At 50.1% G+C, this 7886-nt stretch overlaps 1 long non-coding RNA gene across 1 annotated transcript; it reads left to right on the top strand.

The window, feature by feature from the left end:
- Window positions 1-4970: 4970 nt before the first annotated feature.
- On the top strand, window positions 4971-6196 carry LOC121088544. Its single transcript, XR_005827986.1, has 3 exons — window positions 4971-5033; window positions 5455-5572; window positions 6076-6196. It is a non-coding gene; the product is annotated as an uncharacterized LOC121088544 (long non-coding RNA).
- Window positions 6197-7886: the final 1690 nt, after the last annotated feature.

Raw genomic sequence — 7886 nt, forward strand, 5'->3', positions numbered from 1 at the left:
TCCAACCCCTGCAGCAGGGAGTCTCTCGCTACCAGCACCCACCAGTTCCGCGTGCTGCTGCTACATAGCTCGGGCTCAGGCAGTTCAGGTGTTTCACTGGACACAGCTCCCAGCCTCACATCTGCTGTGAGGGCACTGAACTGATTCTCTTGTCCTGTATATGAGCAGGCAGAGCAGATGTCCTCCTGGTGCCACAAGTCACAAGCTTCCAGCCTTCGTCATCATGAGTGTCGCTGATTTCCAACCCAATGGAGCACAGGCTCCGCCTTCAGTACGGGTGGGGGTTCGGGCCCTCAAAACTGTAGGGTCTCCAACAAGATCCTGTTCTGCCACAGCCTCAGCCAAAGCAGAAAGCCTCAAACACTCCCTGCAGCACAAGACTCACAATGCCATACCCTCCCATAGGAGAGTTCAGCCTGGGTGGAGGCTCTGACATTAAAGGGAGAGCTGTTCCAGTGTCTGTGGGAGACCACGCCACTTGGCACATCACCATCATTCCTGAGCACAGGGACCCCGACCCCCTCTGTGCACCCCCACTTTACAAACCCCTGTGTCTGTTAGCTGCTCTCTTGGGAGATACATGAGCTGACAGTGACAGCCATTCCAGCTTCTGCTTCCTTTTCCAGTGCTGCTTCCAGTGTTTGATACACATTTAGTTCCTCTGCAAGAAGCTCCATCTCCTGTTTCCAAGAGGGTCTTTTTACAGACACCATGTCCTTGACTGTGCTGCTCCCGGCTCCAACCAAACTCAAGGACTCTGGCCCAGCCTCTCTGAAGAATCTGGAGTAGGTCCTGTGTTGAAAAACAGCAGCGGTCAGAAGAATCTGCTCCTAATGACTGGTTCTGCTCAAGCGTGTGAAGAGGCCTCCCACCCTTAAAATGAGCTTTTCTTTGAAGAACAGCCATATGCTGCCCTGGCTGGGGAATGTTTGTTTTTACAAACCCTCTTAGCAGCTGTCTGGGTACAACACAACCCTTGGGTAACTGTCAGTTTGCACAAGGAGCCATTTCCTCCCTTGGCTTGTCAAAACAGATCACGTGCTGTAGATGCCAGCCAGAAACAGAGCCTAGCCCAGCCCCTGAAAGCGTGAGAGCACAATGGGCTCCATCTGCAGCGGTTTCAGCAGCATCTGTGCCTGAGTCGTGGTTGAAAAGCCACTCAGCTGCTCCGTCAGCCTTGCAGGCGTGTTGTATGCATTGGCATTTGCCTGCCTGCCTTCGATCTGGCACTTCGTTTAGAAAAATGGAGAGCTGATGATTTGCTTGAGTTGCCTTAGAACAGGAGCTTGGCTGTAACTCCCCAGCAGGGATCCTGCACATAGTGGGTGTTTGAAAGGGAAACCTGTTCTGTAACTGGTGCTGTGGGTGATGGGCAATCAGCCACAGCTCCTATCTACACTCCCTGTTGTAGGGAGTGTTGTGGATTTAGGGAAGGTGGAGGAATTGCTATTGGCACCATCTCTGAAGCCCTTCATAGCTCCTGGTGAAGTTGGCACGGCTCAGACGGTTGTTTTCCCCAGGTGTGCTGGGTGGTGGCAGGCTCTGGCATATCTTGGGAGCGCAGAGCGATGTGGGATGCAATCACAAGCTCTGTCAGTGGGTCCTTTGCTTCTCCCTGTTCACTGTGGGCCCCAGGGCAACAGCAGGAATTGGAAGGCAGTGATGGTGGTATTACAAGAAAAAAGCTCTTTGCCAACCCTGCTCCTCTGGCTGGAAGGGCATAGCTTCTGCTGCCCACAAAAGCGAGGAGTCCTTCACTTAGGTTTGTTTCCTTCTTCACTTTTGCTTTTTGTTGTCTTTGTTGCCCACACCATTGCTGTAGCCTCTCTAAAATGGGGAAAGAATGCAGGTACCGCTACATACCCTGTGGAGGAAGTCACAGCAGCATGCAGCCCTGGGGCTGATGAAGCAAGGGCTCAGAGGTAGGGGCATCCCTGGGCTGATACAGGAAGGAGCTGCAAGGCAGGGCTTGGATGTTAAATTTTGGCTGGGAAATGACGCTGGTAAGTCAGGGCCCAGCCCTCTGCACTGCTGCCAGGGGTAGTGGGCACAGAGTCAACCTGTGGCCTGTACAGGCTGTGGGGCAGGAGTGGGGTCTGCAAACACAGCACTGGAAGCTAGGGCCCCATTTTCTGCTCGTAGCAATCCCAACTCCCTAAGCTGAAGGTCCTGTCAGCTTTTCCTGTGCTTTCTTGAGATAGCAGCGAGAGCAACAGCAGTGCTCAGGGAATCCTGTGTTCTTCCTGTGCAAGTGTGTTCTGCTTTTCTGGCAGCAGGTCAGTAACTTCAAGTTTCTCTAAAGAAAACCCTTGGGGTAGGTATTTTAGTCCGCCTACTGTAACCCATGCTGTTTGTCTCCCAAGACTGTGGATCATGTGCTGTGTCTTACCTGAAAAGGTATTATAGGGGCTTGTGAGGGGGTGTGGGGGAGGAAAAGGATGCTCGTCCCTACTCAACTCATGCAGCCTGCTTGTTTCACAGAGCAGCACATTTTCTTTTCTGTTGTAAGAAGATCTGAAAGGTTCTTCTGGGAGAAGGAGAGCTGACAACAGGTCATCACAGAGGCACTAGCTACCCACTGTGGCGCTAGATCAGTACTGTGCTGAAGTGAGGAATTTCATTTGCTTTGATCACAGCTGCAGCGGAGATTATATCTCTGTCCAGCCAAAGATCAGGACTTGCTTTTTAAGTTGGTATCCCAAACAGCTTCCAGTCTGTGGTCTACACTGCGTCATGCAAACCCACAGGCAAGACAAGTCTCTGTCCTTGCTTAGTGTTGCCACTGAAACCTGCAGCACATGCTGCCCAGCCCAGGTTCTGCAACCTGCAAGACAAGATGAGCTAACTCACTTGTGCTCATCTAGAGTCACCAGGAGCAACCCTGCAGCTTCAACTCTCTGTACAAGGTGGAAGACCGTGATTAAAGCAGCAGACGAGACCGATATGAATGTCCTGCAGGATCATGCTCCGGCAGCAGGACTTCATCACTGCCTTTCTGGCAGTGGTCTGCAGATGGTGACATTGGTGTAGAACAGGGGCCCCAAAGCTGCCAGCCCAGAGATGCCTCTTCTCAAAATGACTGGGGTGGTGAGGGTGGGATGGATGCTGGGTGGGGTGGGGAGGGGAAGTGAAGCTGAATATAAATGGCTCCCCAGTGATTCAGAGTGGGTACCTATGGCACGCTTGTTCTCTTGTGTCTGTTTTGAAGGGAAATTCAGGAATGTGGTCTCTACATCCACCCTGTGATGATCAGCTGTGCAATAAAACAAGTGCTTTGTTTCAAAGCCTTTAAAGATTCTTCCTTGGATCGTGCATTGCTCTGCCATGACAGAGGCTTCTAGGCTGCTCTCTGGTACTCGTGATATTTCTTGTCAGGCACCTATATAGCCTTACAGAGGTTTTTAACGTGTTAATGCTGGGGCACGGGTGGGTGGGGGTGCAAGAGAGTGAGACTAATGCATTTCCCCTCCCTGTTAAACTCAGCCACTTTCTGATTACAAAAGTTCATAGCTGTTTCTCCTGCAGTTCAGTTGGCTCCAAGGAATCAAGGGGAGAACAAAATGTATTCCAAAGCAAATCTTTGCCCAGCACTAGGGTAGGGTGGGGAGTTAAAATCGGAAGGCTTATTTCCATGATGATTTTGTGGTGTTTTCCCTCCTCCTTTTTCCATCATTAAGGTGTGAAGGCTGGAGTGTGGCACTGAAACGAGCTCCCAGCGCGATGTGTCCCAGGTGAGCAGAGGTTTGGGAGCCATGCAATGGATATCTCACCAGGCCTGTCAACTGAAAGCCAGGGTAGCCGAAGGCCTGTGGTGTGACCTGTGTCTAACAGCACCTGTGCTGCCGGGGCTTGTAACGACATTCACTGGCTGGATTAGAGCTGCCAGAAGTCAGAACCCCAAAATCACGAGTTTAAAAATGAAGACATCAGGTGATCTGTTTGCTCACTGTTTTCTCAGTCTGAGCTTGTACTGAAGGATTCCAAGCCTTTTTTCTGTCACTTGGGCCCGTTTCCCTGATGTCATCACAGTGAGAGAGGACACTTACCTGCAACTTGGGATATGTAAAGGGATTTCCACCTTGGTAAACTGCATATTATGTGCCAGGCCATACGGATGTTGCAACATCTCATCTGCGATTAGCTGGAGTTCCTGGTCTCCCCAGGCTGCCCCTTCTGCAGGGGAAGGTGGCCTGGCAGGGCATGGTGGTACCCCACATCTTACCAGGCTTGCAGAGGAATCAAACAGGCAGCACAGCTCAGCACCCAAAAGCCAGATTTCTTGGGGACTGGGAGGGTATGTATTTATAACTTAGGTTTCTCCCCCAGACAGTAAATTCTTTGCTCCCCTTTTCAGGACAGCCTTAGAACTGAGCATAGTTTGATGGTTTTTTTTTTAAACATCTGGACCTAAGTTTTGGTTTACTTTTTATTATTAACTGTATGTAGAGCTGTGTTGACATATATCGGCAGACCTGGTATGGTAGTAAAATAGCAAGAAAGGACAGATAACTTAGTATCTGTGCCCTTAACTGTGATGCTTGTTGGGTCTGGCACACAAACTGTTTAATCGCTATGCCTGTTGCAAGTGTGATTTAATGGCAAGTTGCTGTAAATATACAAAACCCACAACGTTACATTAAGGATGATCTGACAAGGGCCTTCTGTAAGTTCTGCAGCCCGTGAGAGAGAACTAGAACACAGCAGCGGCTCCCACCTCCAAGCAGGCCGTTACCTGCGTGTTGCGCCTTTGCCTGAGGAAGCACATCCAGCATGCTGGCTGCGCCGCAAGGATCCCAAATTAATATAGGAGGGATTTTCAAAAGCAAGCAAGAAAGAATTGGGCAGCACTCAGAGGTGGTGCAGGCCGTTGGGCAGACTGTGCCTGAGGGAACCCCCGCGCCGGGGCCGTAGGTGTCCATGAGCACCCAGATACAGGGCCCGGGGTGCGGAGGGTCTGTCCTGTCAGGGGGCAGCCAGAAGCAGTGGCATGAAGACATTACTCAGGATCTCCGAAACCACCTTGTTCATAAATTGTGAGTAGCTCATATCAGAACAATCTACTGTTGGGGGAGTTGCTGCCTCTGAGCTGGGCGGTGTTGGTGTGTGGGGCAGGAGGAAGCCCGGCTCCCAAACCTAAGGGGCAGGGAGAGAGTTGTGTCAGGGTGCGTGAGAAGGGAAAGCAGAAGCCTGAAAGGTGCTTTCTGGCTTTCCTGGCTGTTAATGGAGCTGCATCTCCTGGTCTGGGGCCGTGGTAGCGGAATTGTCCCGCTCTGTACTCAAGCCATCTGCACGAGGGCAGTGTCCCCCAGGAGCAGGAGCAGTGTCTCAGTCTGTCAGGAGGTTTGCTTGCTGCTTTGCGTTCAGGTCACTGGGGTTAGTGCTGATGTCCTCCTGGCCCGGGGACATCCTGATCACTTGTGCATCTCTTTTTTTTTTCTTTTTCTTTCTTTTCAGAGTCCAAGCCATATTTCCGACTCCTGACCCTGCAGCACTGAAGGATCGGCGTATGGAGAATCTGGTGGCATATGCTCGGAAAGTGGAGGGGGATATGTATGAATCGGCAAATAGCAGGGTGAGATGCCACCCTCTGTCGTCCAGCCGTGTGTACCTCTGCCTCGGTGCCATAGCGATTGGGGAGGAAGAGGAGGGGAAGCAGGGCTGAGACTCCCAGGCTGAGGAGGCGTGTGTTCGGGGGCTGCCAGCTGGGGTCTGGGAACCAGCCAGTTGCAGGCTTCTGCCTGGGTGTGCTGGGCGTCAGGGTGGTGCCTGTTGGGGTGTGCTGTGCCTGACGCTTCTCGAAGCCCGCTGAAAGCAGCACAAAGTTCTCCACTGTGGTTCTCCCAAAGAAGTGTTGGACACGAGGAGAGGAATGCCCGGTGTTGGTCTCATGGCTGCCGGCAGTGCCCTATTTTGCCCTCCTGTCTGCCTGGCAGCCCCTGCAAAGGGAGAGCCACCCTGGACCCAAGCCAAAATGTGTGCGCGGGAAGCTGTTTTCCGAGCTTGGATCACTGGGACGTGTTGCCTTTGCTTGCTGTGTGTGTCACCTCCTTTCTGACTTGTATTCCTCCCCAACAGGCAGAGTACTATCACTTGCTAGCAGAGAAGATCTATAAGATTCAGAAGGAGTTGGAGGAGAAACGAAGAACCAGGCTGCAGAAGCAAAACATGATCCCAAATTCTCCGGGCATGCCACAGGCTCCCATGAACCAAGGGCCCAACATGGGACAGCCCCAGCCAGGGATGTCTGCAAGTAAGAACGGTTGGGTTACTGGCTAGCCTCGTGCAGGGGTATCCTGTACTATTATGGTCAGGCTGGTGACCATTCCCACTTTTTCATTTCATAGCTACCTTTGTAAAATTAGCCTGCCAAAAGTTAAGCAGAACACATGATTTGTTTATCATGTTTCTTCTGTTTGCTTCTTTGTTTTCTGAGCTGTTCTACCTTACTTTCCTCTTTCAAAGACATTATCATGAACACGTGACCAAAGGTTACAAGTCTGTAAACACTTTTTTTCTTCAAAATGGGTGCCTTCCCCGGTGTTGATTGCAGAAATAAAACCCTTGCAATGTTTTCCATTTTCTTATGGCGTGAGCATGGGAAGTGAAAGGAAAAGCATTACTAAAGCCATGTGCCACTTCCCACTGCAGTCAAGATTTTGGAAACTGGCCCTGTAACCAGAATGGCTGCCACTTGGAGCTGGAAGTGAAACTAGGCCTTTGGACTGCCAGGATTCTTATGAGCTTTTTGAAATGACAGAGAGTAGAAAACTGAAAAAGGAGGCTGTGGAGGAGCAGCAGGTGAATTTATGAAGCCTGGGGACCTGGAGCATTTGCTCCCCACCCCAGAGCATGGGCAAGAGGACAGTCCTGGTAGACAAGCACAAAGAGCCAGTATGCCAGTGCTCCTGAAGGAAGTTGTGGTGACAGAGCTGGTGCTGAAATACAAAAAGCTTCTCTAGATGTGTGGCAGCACTCTCCAAACTTACCAGCTGCAACAAGGTCTTTTACCATCTCATACCAGCATACTCTTCATGCCAGTCCCTCTGCTGTCTTCTCCTAGTCTCTTCTCACCCAGGACATGTGCTCTCTTCTCTCTCTCTTCTACTTCTTCTTCTACTTCTTCTTCCTCCTCTCTCTTCCTTGTCTGCTCTCTCCTCCTCGGCTGCCCAACCTCTTAACTTAACCAGCCACACCTGCACCTTACCTGCATCAGCCAACCCGCTGCCCCTGAAGCCAGCCCACAGTTGTATATTATCAATACTGATTAACCTAGCTTCATTCCTCTACACTTCCCCCTTTTTTCTTTTTCTTTTTAACATTTCATACCTTATGTTTTTAACAATCACTGATGCATAACTTGGAGCTGAGTGCCTGTGTCCACCAGCTCCAAGAGAGCAGTCTGGCCTCTGTCCTGCAGGAATAATCTCTCCCATTGCATCCTGGATGCCTTCTGTGCTTTCACCTGACAGCAGCCTTTTTCAAATGTTTTTTCTAAAATTTTCATTTTGGATGGCATCAAAACAAGAGAGCAGGCCCACAGCAGCAGTAGGGAAGGAGATAGGAAATGTGAAGTCTTAAGTTTTGGGTTTTGGTTTCTTGAGTTTATCAGTGCTGTTATATCGCTTACAAAAGGAGCTGGCTTGATAAAGATACTATGATTAATAACAATTTTTTTATTATTAAAGAGAATGTATGTACTCCTTAATTAATTTGAATTTGATTCAAATTAAAATGAAATTGTTTAAGTACTATTATTTATTGAAAGGGTTTAGTTAGAACTGCAATGACAGCCAGCCAGCCATGGGATGGGGACTATACTAAAGCCAGTTCTGTGTCAACACAAAGTCATTTTTCCTTAAGCTTTCAAGAAGCCTTGAGCCAGCCCA

Source organism: Falco naumanni, chromosome 5 (genome assembly GCF_017639655.2).
Source record: "Falco naumanni isolate bFalNau1 chromosome 5, bFalNau1.pat, whole genome shotgun sequence".
Classification (NCBI taxonomy): Eukaryota; Metazoa; Chordata; class Aves; order Falconiformes; family Falconidae; genus Falco; species Falco naumanni.